Source organism: Castor canadensis, chromosome 5 (genome assembly GCF_047511655.1).
Source record: "Castor canadensis chromosome 5, mCasCan1.hap1v2, whole genome shotgun sequence".
NCBI lineage: Eukaryota > Metazoa > Chordata > Mammalia > Rodentia > Castoridae > Castor > Castor canadensis.
The window spans coordinates 111,948,978-111,963,950 of record NC_133390.1 but is presented as its reverse complement, the minus strand read 5'-3'; positions in this window follow the sequence as shown (position 1 = coordinate 111,963,950).

The window sequence follows — 14,973 nt, the reverse complement described above, 5'->3', positions numbered from 1 at the left end:
TTTACATCATATTAATTTCTAATTTTTTACAATTGCAAAGAACCCTCCCTTTACTGCATTTATTGTTAAACTTTTACAAAATGTCACAATATTTAGTTTAATACATAAGGAAATATGAATGTTTTTGAGGCTATTAATTAATTTGATTTTTATATTAAATTTCAAATTTTACCAAAATTTCTTTCTCAGTTTTTGGGGGTGCTCCTACTTCATCAGTGCCTGAGGCTCACATAGTGATGGGATTCCAGAGATCCACCCTTCGTACATGTGAGGCCTCAGTGGGCCAGAGAGTCACTGATGGTTAAATCTGTTAAATCAGTTTGCTCGCTTTGCATAGGGTTTGCCATGTAGTAAGCTCTCAAAAAATGATGTGATCATTGCATTATTTTAAAGAACTATGACAGTTCACATTCTCAAATACTAGAAAAGCATGACAGCACTTAGCACTAAAAAAATAAACTTTGCTCATGTAATAGTTTTTTGTTGTTTGTTGGTTTTCTTTCTTCTTCCCTCCCCTCCCCTTTCTCCCTGCTCCTCCCCTTCCCCTTCCTTCTTTCTTTTTTGCTGTTATTCTTTTTTGTGATGTCTCTTTGTTTATGTATTATCTTTTTTTAAAAAAACGAAATCTCAAACTTGCTTAATTACCTTTCTTTGCTTACTAATGAGGTTGAACATTTTTTCCCACGTTACATTCTCATTTAGAATTGTGGGTTCTATGTGTTCGGATCTCAGGTCTTCAATTCATTTGCTCTGTTTGGCCTTTGATTGTGAGGATGGAGCACCCCATCTCCACAGGACTGAATAATAAATGCATCAATCTTTCCCTTTTTATTTCTTATAACACGTTTAAGCTTAGAAAGCACCCTCAAACAAAGTCTAAAACAAAGTCACATTATTTTTCTTCTATCTTTTATGATATGATTTGATGCATTCTCTATGATCCAGATCAGATTTGGTATGGTAGTGTCTGAAAGATGAGGATCTACTCTTCTTTCTTTCCTAAACACGTGACCAATCGTTTCAATATCACTTAGTAAGTAATATTTTAACTACATTGTGATGCTTTCTTTACAATGGAATATATTGTAATTATCTTGTCTGTATAAAATCTCGGATGAGAAAACAGAAAAATCTCTCCTCTCAAAACCAGGGGAGTTAGGAGGAAGCACCCACACTCGTCCCACTTACCCACACTCAACCAGTCTATAAATTTAAGAACTGACGGTTGTATAAAATTTAGTCTCTACCTGATCATGTGTTCTTCATTTTCTCAGATCTTCCCTTTGCGCATTCAGGTGGTTTTCTGTAGTTTCTTTCACAATGAGTTCTTGTGATATTGAGTCAGATGATCGTAGGGGTAGTAATTTTTCCCAATGCTTCTAATGTGTAGCTTTTAGAATGGCATGTTGGAGTTTCCATGTGGCTGCCCTGTGATTTTGTGCATGGCAACTTCCTTATTTTTTAGCAATAAATTGAGTGCAAATTGGCACTCCTCCTTTCATGTCAGGTACCCTACCATTAGCACACTATGAGACTCTATTTTTGTAGTTATTTCAGTTCCCACTATTCTCCAGCTCCAGCCAAATTGGTTTATTTGTTAATCCTTGAACATGCTATGTACTTTCTGTGCCTTTTTAAAAATCCCATCCCCTGCAGCTGGCAAACATTAGGCCACCATCTCCCTCATCACTTCCTTCTGTCCAAATTCTAACTGACAAAGTTTGGTATATCAGAAATAATCTAAATGATTAGATAAATATATGAAAAACAGAATGAACAGAAAAGAAGAAGATATATGTAAACAAATTGTATAAGCAACTTCGTTATAGGTTAGGTGTATTGGTCAGGCTTTGATCAGCACAATGTAAGAGCTACAAAAACTAGGGCAGCTATGGCAGGTGAGGACTTAGACCCGGAGACTTGTCCTTACTGAAACTCTGTTTTTCTCTCTGTCTCTGTCTTTTTCCTCTTCTATCTTATTATTACTTTTTTCTACTTGACTTAATTCTCTTACACCACAGGCAGGCTTTCTTCGTGTGGGTGAGTGTGGGGGCAGAAAATGACCACCAGAATCACATCTCTATAAGCTAGTCCTAACTTCTGAAATCCCCAGAGAGGATTCTGACAGATCTAGATTGACACCCAGACCACCTTAGACCAATAAGCATGGTCATAGGACTGGCTACTAAGAGTGATCAAACCTAGAACAAGAGTCCACCCTATCATGAGGGAAGGAGGGTACTGTGATTGAAAGTCTCCTCAGAATCACCTGATTGGAGTGGCCCCCCCAAAGGACATGTGTGTGTATATTGAAGCAGAGAGAAGGGAAAGGAAGATCAGAGCAGAAGCTGCCACGGTGCTGAGCAGACAAAAAAAAATTATTGCATTCTCTAAGTTGATAAGCAAGGGTGTTTGTGATTTCTTCCTAACACTGTTATAGCCTCCTTCTTCATCATTCCATACTCACATTCTGTATTAGGGACACTCTGAGTTCTTCATCTCCTGGGCTCCCCCCTCTGCACATGCTGTACCTTCTTCCTCTTACCCCTCATACTCCTCCTGCCTCCACCTGGTTAATTCCAGTTCCTTCTTCAGCTCGTCCTAATTACCCTTTTCTGCTATAGGAAGCCTACAAGACGTCCCCCAGTCAGAGTTAGAACCTGTGCATGATCAGTGCTGGAGGCTTGCCTCTAGCACAGTACACATCACATCATATGCTGATACATCTCTGCCAGTTAAGCAGAAAGTGATTATTATAGAATTTCTGGGAAGTTAAGTAACCAAGCCTAGAAAATACCTGGATTTATGAGCAATGCAGCTAGGAGAAATATCCAAAATCCTGCAGAGACCCCATGGCCACCCACAGCCTGCATTTAGCCCCTCCAACACTAGAACGAGGATTCTAGAACTCCTGTGACTACCATCACTGAAGACAAGCACCTCCACCACCCTTCCTGCTACCAGAAGGATCCCATGGCCACTACTTCACAATATTTGCTTTCACCGTCCAAGTTTGCTTAGCAGTTGCATGCTCACATAGAAACTAACTGCAAGGGAAACTAGAACGCATAGTCTATAACACCATAAACAGAAGGTTGAATAGTGTCGAATGAAACAATTTCCAGTATCTGCCACAAAAGCTTTTTGCAAGGACAAATAAATTTATGTTGTTATATTGTTGTGCTGAATAGTTTTATTATCTGTATGAAGTCTTTGTTTCCAGAAATATTTTTAATTTAATATCTATTTTATCTGATGTTAGAATTGCTAAGCCAGCTTTCTTTTGGATTCTAATTTCCTGGTATGTCTTTTTTCTATTCTTTTATTTATAATCTTTCTGTTATTTTGTTTGAGGTATATCTCTTTCTCTCTCTCTTTTTTTTTTTTTTTTTTTTGGTGGTACTGGGGTTTGAACTCAGGGCCTCCCACTTGCTAGGCAGGCACTCTCCACTTGAGCCATGTCCCCAGTCTGAAGTTGACTCTTTTTCTCCCTTTCTCCATGTCTTCTTTTGGATTACCAAGTTTTTCTAATTTTTTTGCATTTTATTCAACAAGCTTGGGTTACACATTCTGTTTTTAGTCGTTGAATGACTTTGAAGACTTAATTTTATATTTTCTAACAGTCAATAGTTAATCTATGTCTCTAGCCTGCTTCCTAACAAGGAATTTAGAACAACATAACTCTCCTCACAACTCACCACTTTCCCCAGAAAGTCCATGTCATTAGTGTCCCATTTTAGCTCAGGATGTTTTTGTCTGTGCTTGGAAACATTTCTCTGTGTACTCACCCTGCCATCTTGGATTCTATTGTTATTGTTTTGGTTTTCTGGGACTTTTTTTTGATGGCGGTACTGAGGTTTGAACTCAGGGCCTTGTGCTTGCTAGCAGAAGCTCTACCACTTGAGCCACCCCCTTAGCCCTTTGTGCCTTGGTTATTTTTTAGATAGAGTCTTGTGGTTTTGCCCTGCCAGCCTGGACAGCCAGCTTTCTACTATCTAGGGTGGTGCACATCACCATGCCCAGCTTTTTTCTGTTGAGATGGGGGGGTCTCCCTAACTTATTGCCCAGGCTCATCTTGTACCACAATCCTTCCAATCTCTGCCTCTCCAGTAGTTAGAATTACTGATAGGTGCCATCACACCTGGCACACTCTGCCATCTTGATCTGGATGTCATAGTCTCCTCTTGCTCTTTTCCTTTCTCAAATTCCTCCAGGCCCCTCAGCCTTCACCTCAGTGCCTGGCTCCCCATTCTGCATTCATGTCATCCATATCTCACAAAATCCCCAGCATCCTCACTCCTCCTTGCCTCACCACTTCTCCATTCTGTGCACTTCAGCTTGGAAAAGACCAAACAGGTGCCCACACACTGAAGAGCACAGATGCGCCAACCTTTCTCAAGCCTCCTAACCTGTTCTGCCCTTTTGCTTTTTAGCACATAACCAAAACCTGCTTCAAAGGAAGGAGAAGCCACCAAGAACTCCCAGAACTTTCCACTTCCTCTCCAACAAACTTGTCTATAGCCCCACCCATATTTCTCTCTGTGTCTCACATGGAGCAAGGGCCCTCCTCTGCTCCTAGGCCAGCTCTACAGCCCTCAGTTATTCCTCCTGTTTTTGTTTTAATTCTCCCTCATTGTGCCCCCAGAAAATATTGACTAAGTTAATTTCTTGCTTATAACAGACACTTAATAAATGTTTATAGATATTTACAAAAGGTCATAGTAGCTATATTTTTATCTAAGATACCACTAAGAATATCAAGATATTAGAAATACTTTCAATAAATAAAGATAAATGTCAATTTATAGAACAAATACCTAGGAGTTTGTGATTGTTCTGTTTTGTCTGTTGTTGTTTTGCAATGCTGAGGCCCTGCATATTAGGCAAGCTCTTTATCATTGAGCTACTCCCCAGCCCTATAGAACAAATATTCTAATCCTACCACTGCCCTATTCTGAGTGCTAGGGATAGAGGGAACAAAACAAACAAAGGTTCTACTGTCATGAGCTGACATTATGGAGGGGACATCAGGAAATAACCAAGCAATCAAGTAAGATCATTTCAAATGGTGGTAGGAGCTGTGAAGGGAATAAAATGGCGTAACGGCTAGGGAGTGGCATGAGTGAGGTAAACTAGAGGCCTCACCTGTGTGGCAGGAGCATAAAGCATCAGGAGTAATAAGGTTAGATGAGGAAAGGCAGGGGCCAGGCCGTGACATAATGGGTAAATTCTACCTAAATGCATTGAGGTTCCCTCGGCTTTCTTAACTGGAGTAAAACTTAAATATTATAATGTGTGCAAAAAGTATGCAACTTGATATACACACGCGCACACACATAACTCATAAGACAACCAGCTAGCCCAGTTCAAGGTATAGAACACCACCAAGCTTCAGAATGTTCCCTTGTGCCCCTTCTTAGTCTAACCATAACCGTCCCTGACTCAAGCAAAGGTAAAACCTCAGTAACCACTGTTTGGCCTTCTATAATTGCAAATTAGTTATTCTTTTTTTTGAGACAGGATCTAGATAGATAATCCAGGCTGCCCTTGAACTTGAGATTTTCCTGCCTCAGCCTCCCCAGTGCTGGGATTACAGATAGGCACTAAACACACCTGACTACTTTTGTCTATTCTTGAACATTTATAAATAAAATCATAGAGTACACATTTTTGTAAGTTTTTATTTGTTTTTAAATTTCTGAGAGATTTATTCATGTTGTTGCAGGTGCTGGGAATTCATTCTTCTTTATTGGTTGTTGTATGAATAATTATTGTGCTGTTAAATTGTTGCCAATATCTTCCCTTTTAGATACAGCTAGTGTGAATGTTCTTTTTTTGGTGGTGTTGGTGGTTGTTCTCAGGGCTTCACTCATACTCTACCACAGTAATCACCCCAACTCCCAGTGTGAATATTCTTAACATGCCCCCCACTTTTGGGGGGACATAAGTACCCTCTTGTCCTGAGTACATACCTAGGACTAGAGCTGCTAGCCTGTAGTAAGCATATATTTCACTTTATTAGCTATGGCCAAGCAATTTTCCATTATCTCTCCCCTTCCACTAGCACTGTATGATGGTTCTTCCTTTACATCCCCACCAACATTTGGTGGTATTGGTCATTTAAAAAATTTTAGCCATCCTGTGGGTGTGTGTAGCTCTAATTTTACGTTCCCTGATGATTAAGTGATGTTTAGCACCATTTTTATATTCTACTTGTGTGTTTGGATCTCGACCAAAGATAGCTTTGAGGCAGGATACTAACCTAATTCACCTTTTTAATAAAGATCCCTCAGGTGTCTCTGTGTACATTGGCTGTAGGAAGCACAGTGGAAGCTGAGAACCTTCAGAAGACTATTGCAGTAACACAGGCAGGAGGCAGAGGTAGCTTGGATTAGTAGTAAAGGTGTTAGGGAGAAGTGAAAGATAAAAGACATGTTTTTGAGGAAGCCTCCTGAGTGTACCCACTACTGGCTGAGAGGGAGAAAATGAGGAATCAAAGGTGACCTGAACAGCAGAATAAATGGGGGTACATTTCCCACTGTGCAGAAATCCCAGAGCAGGCTCACTGATTTAGGAGGAAAGTAATAGGAAATAAAAGAATAGACTGGATCATGCCAAAGCCAACTGTGCCAAGGCCCCCGACCCCCCAAAAAAAGTTCTAGTCACAAAACCGTGGCAGGGATTTGCTTCCCTGCCTTGCAAATGCACTCTCTAGCACTGTGCAATGGGCTTTTAAAGCCAGCAAAACTTACATGACTTCATTTATCACTAATGGTGATGGTGTTTTTTTCCGTTCCAAGAATAAATATGTCTCTACACCATGAAGTAAAAAAAATCCAGAAATTTAAAATTAGATTAGTTTGGAAATCACTGGTATTTTTCTTCTTGTGTAAGGTCACTCTGCCCTTGCAGGCCAGCACTGGGAAAGTGACACATTTCTTTCTCCATCCCACACTTCTCTTATTTTCATGCAATGAAAAACAAATGCTCAACACTTCAAATGCTTAGTGTATGTGGTAAATAGTTCTATCCTCATTTAAAACTTTAAGGTATGTTATGTAAAAGGTAGCGTGCCAGACCACAAGCTTACTAGGGCATTTCTACGTGGAGAATAAAATTCTGCCCTTGCAGAAATAATAAGCTGACTCTTCAAGTTGCCACAGTGTTAGGCTGCCTGCTGTTTTGGTTTATATAGTGCTTTCCATTTCTCAAACCAGTGATAATACTACCTAAAAGAAGAGCCTCATAGTTTATAATGGCTTATTAGATAGACCCTGTGCTAAAACCAGGCCCATGAGCTATGCACTATGATTATCTCCATTGAACATATAGGAAAACCAAGTTCAGTAGCTTGCAGGGTCACTTGACTGGGAAGTAGCAAGGCCAAGATCAGAATCCAAGTTTATCTGAACCTAAACTGAAACTTTTAATGGTTTCCAAGATAGGCGAGCATAGGACGGAAGGTAAGTGTATAAATGCCAGGACCCCACCCACCCCCAGCAGGTTTCCATCATTGTCCTACCACTGACTGGCTGTATGGCTTTAGGTCTCTGGGGACTGCCAGAGTCTTTCAGTTTGGGCAAAAGCTTTACTTCTTGCCATGGTACTTATCTCCTTTGTACACTGTAAAAATTGAATAAGTTAACACAAATACAACACTTAGAATTATGCCCAGGTCTTGCTATGAGAATGCTATCACTTTTTTTAAAAAAATAGTTTTATTGAGATATAATTCTGATGCCATACAATTCAAACATTACAGCATACATTCAATGTTTTTTGGCATACTAAGAGAGTTGTACAATCATCACCCCAATCAATTTCAAACATTTTTTTTCAGTACCGGGAATTGAACCCGGGCCTAGAACATAGTAGGTAAGTGCTCTATCAGTCCGATTTCAGGACATTTTGTCAGCTTAAAAAGAAACCCAGTACCCATTGACAACCACTCTCTCCCTCAGCCCACCTCCACCATATACAACCATTAATCTACTTCATGTCTCTATAGACCTATAGATCTGTAAGAATCTATGGGATACTGATTGCCTATTCTAGACATACCAATCATTCAGTCTACGACCTGTTCTTTCTGACTTTTATTTAACATAGCATTTTCAAAGTTCACTCATATTATAGCATGTATCAATATATCATCTATCTTTATTGATAAAGAATATTGCATTGTCTAGGTAGACCACATTTTATTTATCCATCTTTCAGTCAATGGACATTAGTCTGTTTCCACTTTTGGTCTATTATAAATAATGATGCTGTGAACACTTGTGTACAAATTTTTGTGTGGACCTAAGTTTTCATATCTCTTGTGTATATAACCAGGAGTAGAACTGCATCTATTACTAGTCACTGCCTCCCTCTTTGTGTATATCTCTGAATGTGCAGACATCGGTTCTCACACATAAACATATGCCTTAGTTTTTTTGTTCTAAATGACCTAATGAGGAAAGTATCCTTTCTGTTTCATATCACAAATGAAATGAGACTCTGGGAGATTTGCCTTACTATTTCTGGGTCTGTAGCCTTGCCCATGATACATCTTCTTTTCAGCATGACCTTCCCTCCTCCCTTCACCAGCCCTTTAGGTTTGAACTAAAGCTTTACTTCTTGCCAGGAATCCTTGCTTGGATTCCACAGGTGAGCCAAGCACCTCAACTCATGCTTCCAAGATGTCCTGTGTACTGCTTTGCTATCACCCTCATTACATCCCACTACATTTATCACACCAACCAGACCAAAACCCTAGGGAAGGGCATTATCTTCCTCAGCCTTCCCTTGCAGGCTAAGCACAAGACATGGCAAGTAGCAGTGGCTCAATAGATATGGATGGAAGTAAAGAAAGAAGGAAGGAAGGAATCTGACACAAATACATGCTAGTCTAGCAGACTGCTAACATTGTTTATCACATCATACAGCCTTGCCTTGAATTGACTAAATACAAAAGCCAGATAGTGATTATTCAGATTAGAAAGAGTCTTCACTTTCCTCCCTCCTTCCCTCCTTCCTCCCCCCGCCCTCTTTTCCTCCCTATCCTCCTTCCTACCTTTATTTCTATTTTTATTTTTTTTGGCAGTACTGGGGATAGAACCCAGGAGGATTTACACATGCTTGACAAGTACTCTATTCTGAGTTTCATTCCCAGGCTGTCTTCACTTTTTAAAATCACTTAGCACAAACTTCTTATAAACAGTGAGTCCCCTGGGAGAGTGATCTCAAAGACTGTGTTCTACAGTAATATCAAGGATGCTTTTAATGGTACACAGAGTATGGTTTTAACTTAAGTTTCTTCTTTATTTCAAAGTATATTAGGAATGAATATAGCTAAGATGTAAAACCTACAATATGGATTTTAGAAATAGGCTAAGGTCTTTCTAAAAATTAAGTCTATTCAAAATGTGTGTTAAGTATAATTATACAGTGCAGATGGAATGCAGACGCAGGAAATGTTGTATAGATGGTACAAAAGAAGTCGAGTTTGGGTACACTATTTAAGGATATTTAAAATACAAAAAGTTCTAAGTACAAAGTACACTTCATAAAAATAGTGTGTCTCCATGGTGGCTAGGCCCACAAATCACCCAGGATCTTACCATAATGCAGATTTTGATTGGGCACCTCTGGGGAGGGGGTCTCAGACTGTACTTCAAACAAGCACTTAAAGATCAGTGATACTGCCTGTCCCATGCCACACTTGCGATAAAGGTTTTAAAGCATAATAATAACTACTAGCAACAATACTGCCTACTTCCTTTTGAGTTCTTCTCTGTACTGGGTACTCTTCCAGGTGTTCCACAGGTTTTAAATTGATCAGTATTCACAAACACCCTGAAAGGTACTTATTAATATCTCCACTTTACAAATGAAAATTTAAGAGCAGAATTAGCTCGACTTTTAGTAACAACTTTCCCCCACACAAAGTAAGACACACAAGCAGAACGGAAATGATAATACCCTTATCTCTACTTCCATTATTATAAAGCAAAACTCAAGCTAAAGGGGCCTAAAACATTGACTTGGTTTTAGCCAGTGCTGGTTCTCAGCATTTCTTCCATTCCCGTGTCCTGTCTGCGACCTCACTGTGAGACAGAAAGTAATCTTGTCCAGGGATCAAAGCCTGAAAAGTTTTCTCATTTCCCCACATTCAAAACAAAACAGCTCTGGGCAAAGGATGCATTTCTATCCCGTGGTTATAATGAAAAAGAAAAACTACTCAAAGCCAATTTGAAATAAAAAAGCATTCTTAAAAAATATCAATTATCAGTGGTAAAAATAAACATACATACACATTCCTGTGCATATACATATACCTGTGTATGTACGTGGGTATATATATTGATGTGCACAACAGATGCAATCGTCCACAGGGGATTTATGCCATTAAATACTACTAATTCATTTCCACACAGTACTCTGTGAGTTAACTACATTTATATGGTTGTTGTTTTTGTAAAGATTCTAAAGTGCCTAATTAAGAATAAAGCCAAGAAAAAACTTAAGCAAAAGTTTCATTTCAGAGGGGTGAAGGGCCCTTTGTAGTGTGAGGGGCAGGGGATCTTTTATTGCTAGTCAGAGAACCAAGAGTCCTTTCACGTGGGGAATGTTATTCCTTGTCTGGTTGAACACAGATTTCAAAAACCTGAGGGCCTGGGGCTTGATCTACCTGCTCAATTTGGCCTATTTCACTCTGTGTAGTTGGGAAGTGCCCATATAAATCTGCGTATTTGGTATCCCTTGAAAAATTGGAAGACTGGCAAGTCTGGGCCCAGAGTCCTGCATTAGCTTCAGTTCTCAGCAGCCCAGGAAGGGCTGGCCCTGATGACTTCCCTAGCAGGCTTCACTCACATCCATTACCTGCCTGGCCCTGGAGGCTACTGTGTTTGGAATCCAAGTTTGTAGTAGGCTTTATGAACAGCCAACATTTGCTGTCCTCATCATTATCCTGGCCAAATGAGTGCACTGGGACACTGAAAAACAGTTTCCTTTGAGTAAAGTGAAAGCAGCTGGTCCACATGGAATTATTCATTGAGTTTGCAGAAGCCGGGTGTGTCCTGATTTAAATACTTCATAGTGCTCAGATACGCAAGTGACACATCCCCCCAACTTCCTACCAGTTGTGCAACTCATTGCCAGTTGGTAATCTTTTGGCTCATTTCCTGGGAGACTCATTTTAAGTGCGGGAGGGACTATGGTAATGGCTCAGTAATTTTCCTGTCCAGGTTGCTAAGCTGAATTTTCCCAGAGCCAAAAAGGTCAGTAGAATGAATGAAGGTTTGCATTTATGGTGGGGAGAAATGCTATCCAGAGCATCGAGTTACTCTTTGTAAAACAGCAAATATTTTCTCATGCTCAATTTAGAGGTGGGGAATATTCCAACCATCTGAACTTTTACTCATCCAGTAAATATTTATTAAGCAACATCTTTGTACCATGCACTGTGCTGAATGAAGAGTATAATGAGGAATGAAACTGGGCCCCCTTCCCTGGAGAAGTTCAGGCTGGAAGTAATTATGCAAATAGTTATACCTGATAGTTATGTGAGAAGTGGATTGGTAGGTGGGGCAGACCCAATCTATGCTGTGTTGAATTGCAGAGGAGCTGCCACTACTCAGGTATGGCCAACTCTTGGTAGACAGGATGGAAGGCCCAACATTGTCAGAATGTCAGAGTTTGTGAAAGGAGTCAGGAAATGGAAGATCTTTTTGTTTTGTTTTGTTTCTTGTTTTATAACATCTTTTTTTCCTATATAGAGTTAAAAAAAATTTTTTTAAGCTCACTGTAGATCATTAGAAATGAATTTGCAGGCAGGGTTCCCCAGACTATAACTCCAGTTTCAGGGGACCCAATACCTAACCCTCTTACTGTGTTTAAAACAAACTGTGTTAAAAAGCAAATCCTAGGATTTGCTTTTCTTAGGTAGTCCTATTGAACCTCTCATAGTTTTGAAATTTTAATGCATTGAAATATTCAGACTTCCTATATCTCTCTCATCTCTCTCTCCCTCCTCCCTTCTTTACTCCCTCCCTCCCTCCCTCCCTCTCTCTCACACACATACACACATCTCTCACTTCCTATCTAAAAATAATTATTTTCATTAAGAGTGGAATTTGAACACATTCATCAACACAAGTTATTCTTTAAGAAGAATCTTTGAAAGACACAAGTGATTAAGACACAATTTGGTTCTTCTGACTTAATTCTTAACTATTCATGTTCACATTACTTTGGCTTGGAATCAAGATCCTTTCCTGGCACTTGTCCTTTCCTTCTGGACTGGTCTTGTGCTAATATGCCTCTGAGTGGCTTATCTTTCAATGCCTACAAAGACTTCATTTTCTATTACTCACAGGTGTCCTATTTGCCCTGCCTGGATGTTATAAACCAATCACATGAAAGGTTTTGTTTCGGTTTTCCATCTCCCTGCTCTCCAAGCTGCTTCCTTTTTATGCAGCTGCAGCCAAAGAGAAACACATGAGTTGAGAGCATAAAGCCTCCCTGGCTCTTGTTTTTATTCAGAGAAAATATTTTCCTTCTCTAATTATTTTACTGCAGTCTCTCACCTCATTAGGACATAATTTATGCACAATAAGTAGAATTAATTTTAATTAGCAGCCCTGGATTCTTAACTTTCCTTAGCAACATCCCAGAAAAGAACTCAGCTTTAATAGTGCCTTTCAGCCTCTGCTTTTCCAGAATGTACTCTAAAAAGCAAAACAAATAAACCAGTGTCTCTAACACAAGGTATTTATTTAAAACATGCTAATATCATGGGACTCTTTGACTAATATTTGGTCTTATTTTTCTAATCTCCTAAAGTTTCCATCTAAAGAATACGCGCTGTGTGTCACCGATGCTGCCTCTCCTCTGGAAACACCTTCTCGCTCAGGAACTTAGGTGGTTTCATCCTCATGACTTCAAGGTGAGGCCTAGTAGTTAGTAATCCCTAAATGTGATCTAATTTTCTGAGAATGAGGAAAGTGACACTTTATGGAGCCCAAGACAATAATAACAGCTGGCGTTTCTTAATTGATTGCTACGTGCCAGCACTGTTCAAGTCACTCTGCCTCTGTCAGCTAATTTAACTATTATTATTATTCTTATCCTACTCCTGGGTGGCACAGCTGAGGCCTGCAGAGGCACTGTGACTTGCCCTAGGTCACAGAGGTGGTCCAGAGCACATATTTGAACCCTAAGCCTTTAGCCTCAGAGTCTGTAGCCTTAACTAGTTGGCTGTCTTACCTCCCTTGGGGGAAAACAAAGCAGAGAGAGAGCTAAAGCCGGTGTTTTTCCTTTTTTAAGTTTGCCTCAAGTGCCCTTAGTTCTTCATCCCAAATTCTTCATTTGTAAATTCCAGCAATGTATTTACTAGGGTGTTGTGGCAACTCATTATGTAAATGTATTCATAGTTTCTTGGAAGAAAGGCTGTATAAATATTACAGAACTATTTTAAAAATACATGAAATGTGTTCACCTGAATATGACAGTCTTATTTCTCACTATAAATAAATAAAGGGTGCTGATTTGCTATCCAAGTCCTGAAGCCATGGTAGCACTGGGTCCCTCTTCCCACAGGTCAAAGGTCAGACTTGGTGTTAGGTGAGAGTCCTTCTGAAGCTCTAGCAAACCACCTCGTAAGTTTCTATTCAAACCTTCTACAATGCTAAACAACATAAGAAAATGTGAAAAGCAAAAGAATTAATAAATTATGGCATACTATTCAGCAAAAACAAAGAATGAACTAGATATATGGATCACATATGGGTGAATATTACAAGCAGTGTTGTTGAAAGAAAGTAAGCATAAAATAATACATTCTGTATTATTTTATTCTTATAAAGTTTAAGAACAGGCTAACCCTGCAGTGGTGGGTGGAGTGTGTGCAGACTGGGCAAGGCACAAGGGAAGATTATAAATAGGTCTTTACATGTGTAAGAATCATAAGGTGTACACTTATGGTTAGTGTCTTTATTGCATATTCTATACCATAATATAAATGAAATTAAATAAGCAGCATGCAGAAGATTATCAAGCTGAAATATGAATGGTGGGTTTGAGGCCATTAAATAACAATGCCAAATAAATAATGTAAAACAAAACAAAGTTACATCTATATTATGTTCATGTAATTCTTCTTAAATATCACACAGAGCTTGAATACCTAGCAAAGAGGTTTGACTTGACTCAGTAAGCCCATCAGCCTGGTGATAAAGTGATGTAACCAGATGAGCACTGAAAGTTTAGTCAAAGCCATTCTGTATAGATGGAGCCCTGGAACTGGGGCAAGGCAGAAATAGGGGAGACCAAATAAGCTTAAATATTCCTCATCTGAAAAAAAACTGGCTTGAGCTGGTGGAGTGGCTCAAGTGGTAAGAGTGCCTGCCAAGCAAGGGTGAGGCCCTGAGTTCAACCCCAGTGCCCCAAAAATAACTAACTTTGAATTGGACCCCTAGCTACTTGGGATGCAGAGATCAGGAGGATCAAGGATTGAAGCCAGACCAGACTAATAGTTTGTAAGCCCCTCTCTTGAAAATACCCAATACAAAAAAGGGCTGGCATAGTGGCTCAAGTGTTAGAGCACCTGCCTAGAAAGCATGAGGTCCTGATTTCAAACCCTAGTACTGCCAAGGTAAAATAAAATCATAAGACTGTTTTATCAACTTGGGGAGTGAACACTTTCTGTAAATACAAGACATCTGCAATGAAGTGAGGTCAGGAGGAGGTCACTGCACGTGCCCACTCTTTAACACTAGGCATGCCAAGGATTTTAAACTGTTTTTTCCTCTCTGAGGACTCAGCCCTTGAGCTCCCAGAGCCACCCCAGTCCTGGCCTTTCTCAGCTTCTCATACTTCCCCTCCAACAGCCTCGGTCATTGTTGCAGTTTTCTTCCTTCTTCACAGTGTTTGCATGGAGGAGGCAGAGGTGGCCACCCTGACCTAAATACCATGCAAGGGTCACAAGGT